Source organism: Lactuca sativa, chromosome 5 (genome assembly GCF_002870075.4).
Source record: "Lactuca sativa cultivar Salinas chromosome 5, Lsat_Salinas_v11, whole genome shotgun sequence".
Lineage (NCBI taxonomy): Eukaryota > Viridiplantae > Streptophyta > Magnoliopsida > Asterales > Asteraceae > Lactuca > Lactuca sativa.
This window is the reverse complement of record NC_056627.2, coordinates 188,290,034-188,309,979: the sequence shown is the minus strand read 5'-3', so window position 1 is coordinate 188,309,979 and position 19,946 is coordinate 188,290,034.

The following is a 19,946-nucleotide window of genomic DNA, read 5'->3' as shown; positions in this document are numbered from 1 at the left end:
CTCCACTCATCAAAATCACTGCCTCAGCTAAACAAGATCACTAACCCGGGGCCAGACCTTCCAATGCAATCACACTGCAACATACACGATCCGAAATCTCAAACTGATCCAACAATACCAACAGAGTCTCCAGCATGACTGGACCGACTCTCATAACACATACTAGCCACTCGAGGCTCTATCTCTGTGGGTCCGTACACCCAACTCTGCGAACCCTCAGGTTCTAACTCTGGGAACCTTCTGGTTCCAGCTCTAGAAACATGCACAACATAATCCCGTGGGATTAATGCAGTACAACCCATCACGTACCTCAAACATACCAATACTCTGATCGCATAACCCCGGTTACTTACTCAAGCTTGATCCCGGCCTTCTCTCAGGCCTTCACAATCAAATGCCCTAGGTCTGTATCCCGCCCCGCATACCCGACACTCGCTCTCGTCGGCCTATACTCTGCGCTGACAAACACTGCTGAATCCCAACAGCTAAGCACCCTCACATACTCATCGATCTCCCGGAGAATTCTCCAATTCTCCCCCACTAAAGCACTGACTAACTGCCACCGATCGTCATTAACGACCTTTCAGAACAATCCTGCACAAAGAGAACATTTACCCACTGACTGCTTCCCACAAGCATAAGCAACCCTCAGCAAAACACATCTCCTCCCTGATCAATCCACTCAGAAGAATCCGGTCTCTCAATTATCCACTCCACGACTGCAGATGCTACCCGACATTCAACCCAGTGCCGCATCTCCACTATCAACCCTCACGAACGATAACCAACAGAATTCCCAAGCAATAACCCATAGCCTGAAAAAGGATGAATACCGCATCGAAAACCGCACAAGGATACTGGCACCAAAACACCAACTATAACCATACCAACCATCAGGGAACAACGAATGCCAAAGCAAAAACCTGAAACACCATTCCTTAACCATGCCAAACCCGCGAAACAACGAATACCGCATCGAAATCCACACCAGATACCAGCACAACAATACGCCGCAATCAACGCAAGATAATCAAGACATCAAGAAAGCATTATACCCGCAGCTGCCTCCGGCACTGCTCCGTTTCCCTCTGCCGCAAGCCGATAAGTACGACCCTGAGCCCTTGGGGCCCTGCTCCATCCTGTCCTCCTCCTGAACTCCTCAAGGTGGCTGGTGCTAGAGCCTGCACCGGTCCTGCAGAAAGCTGTGGACAGTTGACCCTCAAATGTCCAACCTGCCGACACTGATAACAAATCCTCGAATCCCGAATTGGCACTGACTGCCGACAATCCCGTGCACCGTGCCCCTCCTTTCCGCACTTGTGGCATGCACCACCGGTCCAACAAGCTCCGGTGTAACCCCTCCCACACTTCCCACAAGTGTGGCCGCTCCGATCCCCCATTCTAACATCTACGGTCCTGGATCGTTTCGGCGCCGACTGCGACTGCATCGGGGCCTGCCTCAGCTCACGCAACTACAACTCAACCTCTAACTCACGCCACATGGCGGCCTCCTGCAACTCCAACAAGGTCTCACACCTCTGCGCAGACACGAACTGTCTGATATCCCTCTTGAGCATACTCAGATATCAGGACATCTGAGTCTGCTCCGAAGCGAACTCAGGGCAAAACATCGCCCTCTCAATAAACATCCTGGTGATCTTAGTCACCGACTCCGAATCCTGCTTCAGCTCAAGGAACTCCCGAGAAAATCTCTCCCTCTCATCTCGCGGAACATAGCGAGTACTGAACATCTCTCTAACTGATCCCCTGAAACCGCAGCCCTCTGCGCGTCGGAATATGACCCCATGGTCAATCTCCACCAATAGGTCCAGAGCACACCTCGCCCTCTGATCAGCAGGGCATAAACTCGTGGAGAAACACCCCTCCACGTCTGATAACCATCTCATAGCAGCAATCGGGTCCTGAACTCCATCGAATGTGGGAGGCTTCGTATAATAGAAGTCCCGATACTGAAAACCCCGACTAGCTCCTCTCTTTGCCGTTGCTACAGCCGCTATAACTGCCGCGGCAGCCATCTCTGCGATAGCCGCATATCGCTCATCAAACTACTCAACCATGGCGGTCCCGATCGACCCAAACAATTCTGGCGACTCAGCCCGTAACAATGCAGCAACCTCATCACGCAGGATCTCGCGAATCCTCGCATCCCGCTCGCTCGTGCTCGTCCGATCGATAACCTCCGACGGCACCGATTCACCCGGAACTCGCTCCCCCGCTCCCGATCCTGATCCGGATCCACTATCATCATGCCTCGAAATCTCCATACTGAAGGCACCCTACCAATCTCAGACACTTCCCACAATCCTGGGATCCAACTCTCGCAACCCTACCCTAGAGACCATGGTTTCCCTGATACGCGTATGGGTCCTGTGCTTTCAGTAGTACGGGCCCATACTACCTTCCACACCTACCCATATTTGTATGAAGTACTACCACAATACCCTAGGGAACATGCATAACAACTATCAACCCTCACCACTAGAGGAACACTGAGAATATCCCATAAGGGACCCTAGGCTACAGGCATCACAAATCAGGCAATATTATCATGAATTCCTGAAGATCCCTAGCCTAACTCTAGCATGCTGTTCTATCAAGCTCAATAAAACAAATATCACGTATGGTATCTTGGGGTTACTTACTGGCTCCGGCTGATCGTACCTCCGCGTCCTCCTTTTACTAAATTTGAAAACCATTTTAATTTCTCTTTTTAAAATCCTCCTCGATTTGAGACTGGAGTCACACGAATGTTTCCCCAATTCACTCAAACCAAGGCTCTGATACCAACTTGTAACATCCAAAATTTCAAAACAATTAAAACTTTTCAAAATCATCCATTTTATTAACGTTGTTACAAAAAGGTTTTCAATACATTATTAAACAAAGTAATTTCCCAGGTTCATATCATAAAACACCAACGCGAGGAACGGTACGATCACGCCTTTGCCTTGCCACAGACTCTTGAGAACCTGAAACATAAAACCACAACTGTAAGCCCGAAAGCTTAGTGAGATACCCCCAGAATACCAACCACATATACGCCTTTCCAGGCCCTGACCTTCCGGTCCATGTGTCTCAGGGGACTTCCGTCCCTGCTGGGTAAACCTTCCGGTCCTACCCACGCCGACCTTCCGGTCCATCACACAACATATTGCCTTCCGGCCCATAACATATCGCCTTCCGGCCCATAACATATTGCCTTCCGGCCCATAAGCATAAAATGCATATATAACATAACAAATAATCATATAGCAGTTCATAGACAACAATCAATCAACAGATCACATATCATAATATTACTCTTAAACAAGATACCGGACTAGCCGGTCACTAGCATAACATTACCCTATGAATCAGTCAACACACTAAATGCATACATACGCCTTTCCAGGCCATGACCTTCCGGTCCACATAGCAATGCCTTCCGGCCCATAACATGTAATGACAACTACCCGAATTTCCATCCGATAAAAGGGTCGGCCTTGGTGCCATAAACCCTAGCGATATAGTGAGGATAACTCACCTCGAAACTGCCGACTGAACAGATAGCTCAAGCTGCTCCGATCACTGATACGATCTCCACCTCTGGACAGTCACCAATGCACTGAATTCAAACAATAAACAACAATTACCAAAATACCCCTGGAACCACTGGTCAATCCTTGGTCAAAGACAAGGTCAAAGTCAACCCCTGACTGACCCTACTCGCCGAGTCAACCCTATGACTCGCCGAGTCCCCATACTCAGAACTTCACTTAACCCGCGACCTAACTCGCCGAGTCACCCCAAGACTCGTCGAGTTCAACGACTCTGAGTCCACTCGCCCTTGACTCACCGATTCCTTAAGATTCCCTTTCTACACGTCGAGTATCCCCTTTTTACTCGACGAGTTCCTCCTGGAAGAATCGCGGGGCCACCCCGACTCAACTCGCCGAGTCTGAAGAACAACTCGACGAGTCCCAGTAAATCTTCAAGCTACTCGCCGAGTCTGATCATCGGACTCGGCGAGTCCATGCCATGCAACCGCTCAAACTGCTTTCTAATGGCAGAACAGCTCCGACCATTCATAGGCCTGGCCTTCCTAGACTGGTCCATCACATAAGGTCCTCATTTTGGTGCTCATGGTACACCCCAAGACTTATAATTTACATATTGACCTAAGGCATAAGGATTCCAATCCAAAACCTTCATTAATTTCCGAAATGCACAGGCATGGGACATTCTGGACCTCCAAAGGTCCCAATACAGAGTCACAATCGTTTGGGGGACTAGGGTAGCATTCAATCTAATCACAAAAAGGGTTCCACAAACCCTAATTCCATAAACACATCAACATAGCAGAGTATACTCGAATTCTTACCTGGATGATGTATTCTCTGAGTCCCCAATCCTCAGAATGTAACTCCCTTGCTGCTCCTTTAGCCAATCCCTTCTCTTCCTTGCACAACCACTCTTCTATAGTCAACAATGGCCTATAATCCTTGCTCCAGATGCACACAATCGATTTAGGGTTCTTCTCAGAAGGCTAAAATGAACAATGACGGCCAATGAGTCCTTTCTATACGTCCCAAACCTGAACGGTTAGGGTTTTCGCTAAACAGCGTAGACTCGCTGAGTCCATATCTGGACTCGTCGAGTCCAGTCGCGAACCCGCAACCAAGTCTGCGATCCTACTCGGCGAGTCTAGGCTCCAACTCGCCGAGTCCCCTCTTAAAACACCCCCAAAATCATAATTATATCAATATTTGGAATTCCGGGCTGTTATATCAACAAAACGAAAATCTGTATCTCGCTCATCAACGGAGGCCGAGTACAAAGCTCTTTCTAATGCCACTGCTGAACTCATATGGTTAAAGAATTTACTACAAGAATTGGGCATCACACCTACAACTACTCCTACATTATTTTGTGACAACACTGGTGATACTTATTTGTGTGCAAACCCTGTTTATCACTCTAGAATGAAATACATTGCTTTGGATTACCATTTTGTTCGGGAACAAATCTCTTCTGGTCTTCTCAAGGTTTTTCATGTCAACTCTCAAGATCAACTTGCATATATGTTAACTAAGCCACTCTCTCGTGCTCCCTTTTTGTGAAACAGATCCAAGATTGGAGTCTCCGATTGATCCTCCATCTTGCGAGGGCGTATTAAGGATATCCAGTCTCAGCCCATTAAACAACGTCAACAGCAACCCAATACATCAGCCCATGAGCAATTTGAAGATCCGATCCAAGGAGCTGATACAACACGTTTATAACTCACCTGTATATTCAAATGTATAGTCAATTAGATTCTATATTTATGCCTACAGAATAGCTCCATTCCAGCTGTATAATCTGTTGTAAATAGCCTATATATGAGATATTCATCAATGAACAAATTAATTCATTTTGACAATACAATTATTTCTCTATAGTATTTATATATACTTCTAATCAAGTTTCTTTAAAAGGATATAATAATAGGAGATGTCTGAAAGTATCATTTTCATCAAATCTTTATCATCTAAGTACCTACATGCCTATTGTATCCTTTGCTTTTCACATTCGTAGTGCATTGATGGAGCATGCATGTGACTTGGCTCATCCTAATTTGAAGACTTTGGTGCTTAAAGCAACTATGGATGCCTTTAATGTTGATGAACTGATACGAATTCTCAAATATTGTCCAAAACTGGAGAATCTCAAGTTGATTAACATTAGAGAGGTATTCTCATATCAAGTTGGTATTTTTATTAATTTATTTTTTATTATCGCAATCTTGAAGCACGGTGGCTCACTTTCCTATTTCCTTGATGTATTGTGCGTTGTGAATTTCTCACATAAGCATTACAATATATGAAAAAGAAATTGAGCCCATAAATATATATTTCAAGAGCTCAAAAGCTTGTTTGGACTTTTGCACCTTAAGATGAATAACTTATGCTTTTGTTCGATGATATAGGATTTTAATGAAAAATACGAGTTTTTGGATGAAGATGAAACAAGGAGAATCATGACTCCTGATGTAAAAAGGGTCGAGTTTTTCGAATTCAATGGAGAAAAGCAAAAACTAGTTATAGATCGACTGGTTTGAAGATCTATTGTATTTGTCTTTCATTTGGGGTAACGAAGTTGGGTTCTCTAATTAACGATTATGAACAGTCAAACTGATTACGCTTTTGAAGAGCTATTGTTACAAGAATTTTAGTAAATTGTAAGTAGTAGGAATTTGAAGTGTCAATCATTTCTTTGGCGTTTCTCAGTAACCGGTCACATTATGAGCGACCCTTGAAATAAGATTTCATACTCTATAATGCGGCCTATATTAGGTTTCCCTCCCATCACATTCTACATTCAATTCGTCTTCTTCATTAGATTTAATTTGTAGAACATCAAAAATCAGATTTCATACTTTTTTTTTCTTGAATCCCGATTCCTGATTACAAATACAAAGTCATGGTTTTTGGACAGAAAAGTCGTATTAATGAGGAAGATGATGTAGGTAAACAATCACAACAATACCAGCCGGAAAAAGATGATTTTGTAGATCTTGGAGATGAAGAAGACAACCAAGCAGAATGCCGATCAGAACATCTGAGTCAGACAAGTCAGTCAAGTGGGAGTCAAGGTACACAGCGAAAAATCAAACCGTAGATGCTAAGCCTTTGGTACATCACTGGAGCGTACCGAAATGAGCCTAAGGCCAACCCCTTCGTACAGAATTTTAGGACCTAGTGAAATGCGTACTGTGTACTGTACCCCTTCGTATCGTGTATTGTACCCGTACCAAGGCGTACTGCAAAATTCATTAGTGAGTTTAGAATAGAAAACCATATGGTTCATAGATTTTTGAATATATATTTTTCTGTACAAATAAAAAAAAAGATTATAGGTAAGGTAGGTCTTAATTTTTTTTTAAGGTAAGTCCCTAAAAATTTTCTATAATAATTTCATATAAATTAAAATAATTAGGTGGGTGAGTGGGTCCTAAGACCCACCTTTCTTATACCAAGCATCGCCACTGCGGTGAATTATGTGACTATGACCACAACAACACAAATTGTAACATTATAGCCAACCTCTTCTTTCAATTGCACTAATTGCAACATTAGTATGTAAAACAAACTTCCCTTATATTTGCACCACCACAAAAATGAAATTAATAGAACAAAAACGTGAAAATATAGTGTTTTTGGTCCTAGCTAACCGTCAATAATCGAAGCCTTAAAGCCGCCTTCCCTGTCTTTCGCCGGTCATTCTTCTACATCCATTCATCCATCCTTCTTTTTTTTTTTTTTTTTTTTTTTTTTTTTTTTTTAAATCCCAGCAAGTGTAATTACAAACATTAATATGTATAATATGATAGATATGTATGTATGGTGAATTATATATATATATATATATATATATATATATATATACCGGGTTACACGAGACATGGCTGATTTTCGAGGAAAAACTCGATTTTTCGCACGATTGTAGACCCTACACTTATATAAATTTAATTTATATGATCTGAGATGCGGATACTTCTGCTTATCTGCTCTTCGCGTTCCCAAGCGAATTCAGGTCCCTACTTGGTATTCCATCGAACCTTCACTATCGGGATGCGACTTTGTTTCGTTCGTTTGAATTCCCTATCCATGATTTCGACTGGCTCTTCCACGAATTTGAGACTCTTCTTGACCTGAATTTCATCGAGTGGAATTACAAGAGTCTCGTCGGATAGACACTTTTTGAGGTTTGACACGTGGAAGACGAGATGTACGTTGCTAAGCTCTTGGGTTAACGAAGTTTGTAAGCTACACGACCGATCCTAGCGAGGATCTCAAAAGGCCCAATGTATCTTGGATCTAGCTTTCCACGCTTTTCGAAGTGTATCTGGCCTTTCCAGGGTGAGACCTTTAACAAAACACGGTCACCAACTTCCAACTCCAAAGGTTTTCGTCTCTTATTGGCATAGCTCTTTTGTCTATCTCTTGAAGCTTTTAGTCGTTCTCAGATTTGTACGATCTTTTTGGTGGTTTCTCGGATGATTTCTGGGCAGTGAGAGTGCTATCAGGGACTTGTCCTTTGACTAGCTGTGTGTCACCCACCTCAGCCCAACACAGAAGGGATCTGCACTTACAACCATAGAGGGTTTCGAAAGGAGCAGCCTTGATGCTAGTGTGATAGCTGTTGTTATAAGAGAACTCAACCAATGGCAAATGGGTATCCCACGACTTACCAAAGTCGATAACGCACACTCTCAGCATGTCTTCTAGGGTTTGAATGGTTCTCTCACTCTGCCCGTCTGTCTGTGGAAGGTAAGTTGTGCTCAAATCCAGCTTAGTTCCAAGAGCCTTCTGTAATGACTGCCAAAATCTCGAGGTGAATCTGCTATCTCAATTAGAGATAATGGACACATGCACACCATGCAATCGAACTATCTCTTGGATGTAGATTCAAGTCAGTCTCTCCATCTTGTATGTTTCTTTGATTGGCAGGAAGTGGGCAGACTTAGTCAATCTGTCGACCATTACCCAGATAATGTCATGGCCAATTGGGGTCTTGGGTAATTTTGTAATGAAGTCCATTATGATTCGTTCCCACTTCCACTCAGGTATTTATGGCTGCTGAAGTAGACCTGAGGGCTTTTGATATTCCACTTTTACTTTGGCGCAAGTCAGACACTTGCCCACAAAGGTAGCAATTTCTTCTATCATGTTTGGCCACCAATATAGCTTTTTGAGATCCAAATACATCTTATCCGCACCTGGGTGAACAAACTATCTAGTCCAATGAGCTTCGTTCATGACAACCTCCCTGTAACCACCGAGCATTGGGGTCCAGATCTGGTTCATGAAATAATAAACTCCGTCTCCCTTGATTTCTAATTTCTTTTCCATTCTCCTCACGGCTTCATCCATCATGTTCTCTGGTTTTAAGGCTTCCAGTTGAGCCTCTCTGATTTGTGTGGACAAATGGGAATTGATGGTCATTGTAAGTGCCTTCACTCTACGACTTGAATACTCTTTCCGGCTGAGGGCATATGCTACCACATTGGCATTGTTGGGATGATAGCGTATTTCACACTCATAATCGTTGAGTAGTTCTACCCATCATCGTTGTCTCATGTTCAGCTCCTTCTAGTAAAAAATGTGCAGAACGCTTTTATGGTCGGTGAATATGGTGCACTTGGTTCCGTAGAGATAATGTCTCCAAATCTTTAATGTGAAGACCACTGCTCCCAATTCTAGATCGTGATTTGTATAATTGCTTTCGCATGCTTTCATCTGTCTCGAGGCATATGTAATGACCTTTCCTCGCTGCATGAGCGCACAGCCTAGCCCATGATTGGATGCATCGTAATAGACCATAAAGTCCTCCGTCCCTTCTGGAAGAGACAAGATATGTCCTGCTTCAATGTTTGGAATGTAGTGTATTGATTTTCTCCCCAACTAAAGGTTACACCATTCTAATTCAGGGCGGTAAGAGGCTTAGCAATACTGGAGAAATTCTGGATAAACCTGCGATAGTAGCCAACAAGACCCAAGAATTAACGGATTTCTGTTGGTGTCTTCGTTGCTGACCAATTCTCGATCGCTTTAATTTTTGAAGGGTCCACATGTATGCCTTCTTCGCTAACCATGTGACCGAGGAAAGTTACTTTTCTGTTCCAGAATTCGCACTTTGAGAATTTTGCATATAGTTTCTCCGCCCTTAATGTTTGTAGCACTTGCCTTAAATGCTGTCTATGATCTTCCTCACTCCGAGAATAGACAAGTATATCATCTATGAATACTATCACAAATTTGTCTAGGAATGGACGGCACACCCGATTCATCAGATCCATGAATACTGTGGGTGTGTTGGTTAGACCAAAGGGCATTACTACAAACTCCTAGTGACCATATCGAGTCCAGAATGATGTCTTAGGAACATCACTCTCATGGACTCATAATTGATGGTACCCTGATCTTAGGTCTATCTTTGAGAAGTAGCTGGTTCCTTGGAGTTGATGGAAGAGGTCGTCGATTCTGGGTAGGGGATAACGGTTTTTGATAGTAAGCTTGTTCAGTTCGTGATAATCTATGCACATCCGAAAGGACCCATCCTTCTTTTTCACAAATAAGACTGTAACTCCCCAGGGTGAGGAACTTGGTTTGATAAATACCTTGTTGAGTAGTTCATTGATCTGGTTGGATAACTCTTGTATTTCTGTTGGTGCTAGACGGTAAGGGGATTTAGCTACGGGGGTAGCTCTGGGGATTAAGTCGATTCGGAACTCGACTTGGCGCTCAGGAGGAATTCGGGAAGATCTTTAGGGAAGACATCAGGAAAGTTACAGACTTTGGGGATGCTCTCGAGGTCTTTAACTTCCTGTTTCTCGTTAATGACATGGAGTAGGAATGCATGACACTCCTTTAACATATATTTTTAGGCTTTGATGCACAAAATGATACGAAGATTTGAGCTTAGTTTATCACCATAGATAATGAGGGCTTCGCCGAATGGAAAATTGACGCGAATGGATTTTTCATAGCAGAGGATATGAACACGATTGGGGCTCAACCAATCCATGCCAGTGAAGACATCAAAACTTTTTATGGAAACTGGCATGAGGTCGATTGGAAAAGAATGACCATTTAGGGTAAGGGTACAGCCTATGAATACGTCGTTAGTGCTCTCTTTCTTTCTGTTAGCCATCTCTATGGTGAATGTTTCGGTTAAAGGTTGGGATTTATGCTTGAGTAGATGTTTAAATGCATGACTAACAAAACTCCTTTCTGCACCACTATCGAAAAGAATGAATGCATAAGGGTTAACGAGGAGGAACGTACCCGTGACTACGGTGGGGTCAGCGACTGCCTCCTCCTGGCCCATAGCTAGAACCTTCCCTGTATTTCCTGCAGTTGTCACTTTTGGGAAATTCCTCTTGTAATACCCGGTTTCGCCACAGTCATAGCAGGCTTGACAAACTCCAGCTCCAGGGGCCTGATTGGTTGGTTGGACTTGTGTTTTGTAGAAACAGGTTGTGTGTCCCTTTTTGCCACAGCTGTTGCATTGCATGTCACGACAGGTTCTGTGATGATGAAAGTTACACTTATCGTACCTTGGAAGGGTTCCAGCATATCTACTGGCAGGTGTTTGAGTTGCAAGGACATTAGCAGGAGTGGTAGCAACATGAACTGCCACTATTTGTTGTTTCTTGGAGGGCTACTACGAAGACTTGACCTTGCGCTTGTTCCAGAACTTTTTCTTCTCACCAGCCGCCTTTGGTGGTTCGGGAATGGATGCTATAGTTTCATGATCAACCCCGTGATCTATCAGAGTCTGTGTTGGACACTTGGCGCTGTAAAATGTGAGAGGTTTAGCAGCCAATATGTTCCCTTGAGTTGGGGGGTGTGAATCCCCATATGCACCTCTTAATTTTCTTGCTTTCCGGGGTGACAATCTCAGGACATAGAAGAGCCAAGTCGTTGAACCTAGCAGTGTATGCAGCAATGTCGAAACCCTTCATCTTCAGGTTCTAGAGCTCATGCTCTAGCTTTTGCATCTCACCCCTTGGGCAATACTTCGCAAGCATTAGCTCTTTTAAACTCTCCCAACCCATAGCATTGGCTACCGGTAGAGTTAGGGATTTGATTCGACTATTCCACCAAGTCAGTGCTCTATCGGTGAAGGGTAGGCGGCGAACTTCACCTAGCTTGCCTCGGGGAACGCACAGATCTCGAAAATTGATTCGAACTTCTCGAACCAATGAGTTAGGGAAATGACACCTCCATTGTCGTCAAAGGATTTGGGTTTGACGTTCATAAAGTCCTTGTAGGAACACTCCTTCTGGTGTCGCTGACCACCATCAAGATTATGGAGATGGGTACCACTTCCCAATCTGCTAGAGCCGCCAGAATTGATCTGCGACATCGCGGCAGCCATAGCGGTTGTAGCTGTTGCTTGGAACATAGCAGGATCAAACTGAGGAGGTGGTAGCGGTGAATCCGTCAGAGGATTGTTGTTCTTTCTGTTGGGTCTCTTCTTGGGAGGCATCTTTCTCTAAAAGATACAAGTGGAAAATGACGATAAGCCTTCTATATTGATCATGAGTCGGATACTTTTGAACAAGATATATCATAATCCTACAACATTAATAGAGATCTGCAATAAAGGTTTACTAACATAAACAAGCAATTGCAGGTCTTTCATTTGTGAGGACTAGTACTACTTGTAATAATTATGTGTAGTGTTATCGAACTATAAAATACTCCTATAGTATTTTAACTATGTGCTTCATTAGTATTGGATTTGTGAGTTTTAGACTTGTCGCAACACCACTGTCACTCCCAAACACATGTTGGTCATATATCGGACAAATATAGTTGATCAGGTTATATTGGAACCACATATGATGACATAACTATTCAGGTTTAACCGTAGTGCCCAACTCGTCTTAAATACTTTTATGTAGTTCTTATTACGATACAACTTCTAGTATGTATGTATATACTTGTATACTTCTTATAAAAATACTTAAATTTTAAAAGTATACTTTTAGTTTCAAACGTTTCGGCCCCTTTAGTGTTTATAGTTATATACCATGTATGGTTTCGTACACTTAGTTCACTATAAACAATAGCTCTGATACCAATCTGTCACACCCCCAAACTGAAACTGCAGAAACGTTCAGGGGTGGAGGACGTCATGTATAGTATCACAAAAATCACATCATAGTAATAAAAGTAGACACAAACATTACATTGGATAAGTAAAATATTTACATTTGTTTGATACATAGTTTGTATACATCAAAAGTATAGCAAAATATAAAAGACGTGACTCTATATGCTTCGTCTTCTCAAAAGCTGCGGGAGTACTTGTCTACTGATTTCCTGAGAATACAAGTGATTTTGAAAGAGTATCAGCATTAAAGCTAGTGAGTTCATAAGCATGTTTATGTTAATGAAAACTTGTTAATGAATCTGTGAAAATGTTTATATGTTTCCAAGAAAATCCAATATTTTCTAACATGTGTGTCTGTTATGACGTTCCATAAAGTATTAGTTCGTATGCCCGATTACCACCAGATGTATTGTATAATGTTGTTTTGAATGAAAACCCTTTGTATGAAAATCCTGCCTATCACCAGTATGTATAGAATATTCTGTTTGAAAACCCTGATTATCACCAGTATGTATTGTATAATGTTGTTTTGAACGAAAACCCTTTGTATTAAAACCCTGGCTATCACCCGTATGTATAGTAGTTCCATTACTTAAAATAAAACCATGTATTTTGTCCCCTGGAATCCTCCAGTATAATGTGTAGCAGTTCTATTAATTAAAATAAAACTAATGAAGAATGAAATCCCGTAAACAAAGGCTAGTTTATACTATTGTGAGTCATATAACCATGCTTGATATGACCGATGACCTCTACGACGTTCTTCAGGCGTCGGACGATATGGTATTTGTCACCCCAGGCATGCCTGCCTAACTATAGCTAGCAGTTTAGGTGTGGGATTTTCAGACCCGAATAGATCTATTCACAAATCTCACGCTCTCCCTCCAGGAGACTCTGGTTACAGTAATGATAGGATTAGCCCGCACCTCGAAGGGTACATTTGAAGTGATGTCTCACAACCCTGTATTAACTAGTTTATGTATAATGTATTGTTCTCTTGTACTGGAAACTATACGTACGTCTTGTAGAGTAAAAATAATTGTACTTAATAATTATTCAGTATGGTACTCTTGTACTCAGAATGTATTAATGTATATAATAAACTATATCTGTCATAGTTTATATAATTGTTAATGTATAACCCTGAGATGGTAAAACTGTGTATTGAAATCCCAAACTATACCTATTATAGTTTGCATGTGTGTTAAGTACTCGATTCGTGTATTGTTCTTAAAGTTATGCAATTATAGTTGTGAGTTGAAAACTTCCCTTATGATCAGCATGTTACAAAAGGGATAAAAATATCTAAATACTTTATAAAATGTGGTGATCTTAGGTTGTATCAATTGCATAATTTTTTATCATGTTGAAATTTTGTGTATAAAGTTCACAAATACTATTTATGTTTGGCTTGTATCCCCCCCCCCTTGAAAACATTAAAATGTTAAAAGCGTAGAGGTATGAACTCACTGTTGGTTGCGTGTATGTGCCGGACAACGACACAGGAAATGATGATCCTCGATTTTGTTGTACGCGAAGCTAACGGAATCTGAATATTAATTAAACACATATTTGTATTTAAATTAGCAAATCCATTAGTTAAAGTGTTAGAAAAACACTTGCTTTTGGTTAAGGAATGTTATCGAGACTCGATCGAAGTGGAAAAGTGGGTTTACAGCCAAGATTCACGTTTGGGGCTGATTGCGGCCGTGAAGGGAATACGGTCGTCAATTGTTCTCGGCCGTGAACAGTTTACTGCCTTTGAAGGGTTTACGGTCTTTGAATGGTTCACGGCATGTTCTTGGTGAAATATGAAGATATGAAGGGTTTACGGCCGTGAACTCAAGAATTAGGAGTTTTTGATTTGATGAAAGGATGAATGTTTGATGCTCCAAAACAAGTTCCAAGGTGGATTGGATGATAGATGAAGAGGAAACTTGAGTTTTCGGTTGATCGTTTTAGAGAGAGAATGTAGTGTATCGGCCAGAAAAGTAAGAATGAGGGTGAAAACACGTATATATAGGCTAGGTTCATGGTTGGTGATGGGTTCCACCCAGCCGTGATCGGTTTATGTCCGTGTATAGTTTATGGTCGTGAATTCGATTGTGGCCGTAAACACCGGGATGCACGGGACTTGGCTGATTTTTCGAAGAAAAACTTGTTTTTTCGCATGATTTTAGACCCGACACTTATATAAATTTAATTTATGTGATCTAAGTTGTTTACAACCCTTAAAAGTTTGACAAAATAAATAAAATTCAAAATTTTCATTTAACGGAAAATTGACTTTCGTTGACTGAAAAAGGTTCGGGTTGTCACACTTGGGTACTTGTATAACAAAAATTTAGTTAGAATACATACCTTTTCTTGTAGCTTGAATCCTTGGACCTTTAAGAGCCTAGCACCCCAAATGTGATGCCTCAAATGCTTCACACAACACCACCAACAATGGAGGACTTGAGAGAGGACTTCTTGCTTCACAAAAATCGGCTACCACGCTTCTAAGCTCACTTAGGTGCTGATTTTGGTAGCCTTAGGGTCTCTTATATAGTGTGGCAAAACTAGGGTTACACCATGTAAAGCCTAATGTGCATGTCCTTCCATATTCCTCATGCTCCATGGGTTTAAACCTCCATGGGTTGTCACATGGGTTTAGCCCAACATAAGGAATCATGGATCATTGGCCCACACCATAAGAATGAATGATTTACCAAATCAACCCCTTATATTTAACTACTCTCTCTTGATCACAAAATTAATTCCAAATTAATTCTTGATCAATATTAATTAAATAATACGATTTCATATTAATATATTAGAACTTATAAGAAAGTTATAAATCATGAATATCCTCTTCTCAAAAGTCCATCCTTATAAATTTTTCCGATGCCATGCAACCCAAATGGACCATGCTACTCTCGGGTCAAGTACATACCAATTATAGTTATGGGCTTAGACACTAAATCCAACAGTCTCCCACTTGGATAAGTCTAATAATTATAACTATAAGTACGACTTAAAACACCGACTAGCAATCGTAGCTCTTAAAAGCCTCAGTTGAACTGAGATGCTCCATTTTAGATAAGTGATCATATAATCCTCTGTTCTCGAGATATCAGCCGGACAAATACATGGAACAACGTCATACTTATTTTCCAACAATTTGTTTCTCGATCTCTGATTTGTTTGACATAGAACTTGATCGAACACATCAATTTAGTTCTGACCGGGTCCGAAACATAAGTCAAAACAAAATCATCGAGGGCCCAATATATCGCTTTTAATCCTCCAAGGAACAAAAAGAACAGATAAAATTCGAATCATATGTTTGTACTAACTATTCATCAAATTGTACACAACATCACGTTTTATAGCATCAAGTTACTGAAGCGGTTTCGTACTATCAATGCACAACCAACTCATAGTCAACAACTCATATCTCTTGGTTTGAAGACTTATATGATATTATCGTCTCACGATCACTCGAGATAAATTCCATGAAGTGATACAAGTGAGTGTGAGTTTAATCTAATACTCAGACCTTATGAGCACTCATGAATGTTGCAGCAAACTTTGCTATGTCTAACACAATTCAGACATCTACTAGCCAAATGCATGACAGTCTTGCTTAAATACCTACTTCCAACGTATGATCAACTGAGGATAGTTTGAATAATATAATTATTCGGGAAGTCAAAACATGCAAAGTGAAACAATAATAAACGATTGACACAAGATAGTAACACTACTTATAAATAAAAAAAACACCTTTTATTTAGATCATCAAATGTCAATTACATTTCAACAATTACAAGTTTGAAAAGCTATCGAACTATTAAAACTAATATCGTCCTTCAGCCCGATGTGCATCGCATGTTGTAAGTGCTTAACCCTACTCAGTCCCTTCGTGAGGGGATCTGCTGGGTTCTCATAAGACGATACCCTCTTTGCTATGAGGAGTCATTCTTCTATTCGATGTATTATGATGTGGTATGTTTTTGTCAATATGCCTGGAACTGCTGTGATCCCTTTGTTCCTTGGCTAAGGCAACTGCACTCTCGCTGTCATAGAAAATCTCCATAGGCTCCTTTATAGCTGGTACGACTCCAAGGTCTCCAATGAAGTTCTTCAGCCATATTGCCTCCTTCGCCGCCTCGCTTGCTGCTACGTACTCTGATTTGCAAGTTGAATCAGCCACTGTCTCCTGCTTGGAACTTTTCCAAGTGATTGCTCCTCCATTCAGGGTAAAGACCCAGCCCAACTGAGAGCGGAAATTATCCTTGTCGGTCTGAAAGCTGGCATCGCTATACCCCACCACTCTCAAGTCATCACTCCCACCGAGGGTAACGACCCAGTCCTTAGTCCTCTATAGGTACTTGACAATGTTCTTTACCGTAGTCCAGTGAGCCTTGTCCAGATTCCCTTAATATGTGCTAACCATGCTCAAAGCAAGGGCCACATCAGGGCGACTACAAGTCATAGCATACACGATCGAGCCAATAGCAGAAGCATATGGTATTCGACTCATCTCAGCTATCTCAGCCTCTGTACTCGAACTCTAAGCTTTTCTTAGTTGGGCATTGCTCTGCATCGGTAAGTCACTTTTCTTGGAATCCTGCATGCTGAATCTTTTCAACACCTTATCCAAGTAGGTACTTTGACTAAGTCTAATTAGTCTCTTAATCCTATCTCTCAATATCCTTATCCCAAGAATATAGGTAGCTTCTCCGAGGTCCTTCATAGCGATACACTTCCCAACAAAGGACTTAACCTCTTGCAAGGTTGGGATGTCATTTCCTATGAGTAGTATGTTTGCTCAGTTTTGGCATTGCTCTGCATCAGTAAGTCACCTTTCTTGGAATCCTGCATGTTGAATCTTTTCAACACCTTATCCAAGTTGGTGATTTTACTAAGTCTAATTAGTCTCTTACTCCTGTCTCTCAATATCCTTACCCCAAGAATATAGGCAGCTTCTCTGAGGTCATTTATAGCGAAACACTTCCCAAGCCATGACTTAACCTCCTGCAAGGTTGGGATGTCATTTCCTATGAGTAGTATGTCATCCACATAAAATACCAGAAAGCTAACTAAGCTCCCACTAGCTTTGACATATACACAAGACTCATCCTTGCTTCTCAAAAAGCCAAACTCTTTGACTTTCTCATCAAAACAAAGATTCCATCTGCGAGATGCTTGTTTCAATCCATAAATAGATTTCTCAAGCTTACACACTCTATTAAGGTACTTTGCATCGACAAAACCCTCTAGTTGACTCATGTAAACATCCTCAGCCAACTTTCCATTAAGGAAAGCAGTTTTGACATCCATTTGCCATATTTCATAATCATGAAATGCAACAATGGCTAGCATAACCCTAATAGACTTAATCTTCGCAACTGGCGAGAAGGTCTCATCATAGTCAACTCCTGGAGTTTGAGTAAATCTCTTCGCAACCAGTCGCGCCTTATAAGTGTGTACCTTCCCATCCATGTTGGTCTTCTCCTTGAAGATCTATTTGCAACCGATTGTCTTACTACCTGGTACATTTTCAACCAAGTTCCAAACATGATTGTTATACATGGACTAAATCTCGCTGTACATCGCCTCTTTCCATTTAGCAGACTCGGGGCCTGCCATGGCTTCCTTATAGTTGTTAGGGTCATCGATCCAAATTTACCAGTGTGCTATCACTGATAAATGTATCACCTTCTACAGTAATATGGAAACCATAAGACTTAGGTAGAACACTAACTCTACCGGAACGCCTTAGAGGTACAGACTTGTCAATCGACTCAATAGGAGTTTCCTCCTTAGCTTGATTGCTAGTGTTTGAGGTTCCTTCACCACTTGACTCTTGAAGTTCTGCAAGGTCAATTTACCTCCCACTGTCTCCTTTGCCTACGAGCTCTCTCTTGCAAAAGACTCCTCTCCTCGCATTGAAGACAACATTGTCACTTGGTCTGTAGAAGAGATAACCAAAGGATTTATGTGGGTAGCTGATGAAAATATACTGCTCACTTCGAGGTTTGAGCTTGTCATGAGTCTCGCGTCTCAAGAAAGCCTCGCAACCCCAAACCTTGGTGTGGTCTGATGTGGGAACCTTCCCGGTCCATATCTCGTGAGGTGTATTGGCAACCTTTTTAGTTGGGACTAGATTAAGGATATGGGCAGCAGTCTCTAAGGCATACCCCCAAAATGAGATAGGTAACGAAGCTCGACTCATCATGGAACGAACCATGTCCAACAAGGTTCGATTGTGCCACTCAGCCACACCATTAAGTTGTGGTGTCCTAGGTGGCGTCAGCTATGAAACAATTCTACATTCCTTAAGATAGTCTAGGAACTCAATAGTAAGATACTCACCACCGCGATCGGATTAGAGCATCTTTATCTTCCTGCCCAGCTGATTCTCCACTTCTTATTTAAAATCTTTGAATTTCTCAAAGGTTTCTAATTTTTTAACAACGTAAATTTTCAAAAAAAATTTTCATTTCCATAAACATACTTTTATTCATAAGATAATATCAAAACATAATGTATCCAATGTTATCATATCAAAACATATCCCAGAGTCTCAAGACATAATCTCCATGAGTGTGTACGGATCATGCCGACGCCTTCCTGCGATCCTCGCTAGTACCTGAAACACATATTACAACAACTGTAAGCATAGATGCTTAGTGAGTTCCCAAAATACCACATACAACATACACGCCACTCAAGGCCATAGCTCTATGGGATCTTCCGATCCATGTGTCTCAGGGGACTTCCGTCCCAACTATGGTAGACCTTCCGGCTCTACCCGTAATGACCTTCTGGTCCATATCATAATGACCTTCCGGTCCTTTTCATTCATAACATGCATAACACATATGTATCATATAACAAAATACATCACATACATCTCATAGCATATAAGACCTTCCGGTCACACATAGGTACCACTCTAGGTACAGTATAGTGAGAAGACTTACCTCGTACGATATCGGATAATCTCCCGTGCTCAGATACCCGATCTAGCCTCCTCCTATCAATAGAATAACATCCCTAATCAATATACTCTCATATTCTCATCTCTAATGATGGGAAGAAGACCATTCTACCCCTCCCAGAACTCTCTTGAATCAGCTTGACCAAAACCCTAAGGTCAAATGAAGTCAACGGTCAAACTTTGACCCGACTCGTTAAGTGCACATGGGCGACTCGGCGAGTCCATGTGGGTCCTATGAATCCTTCTAGCCTCACTTGGCACGTCGAGTCATCCCTTCACTCGACGGGCT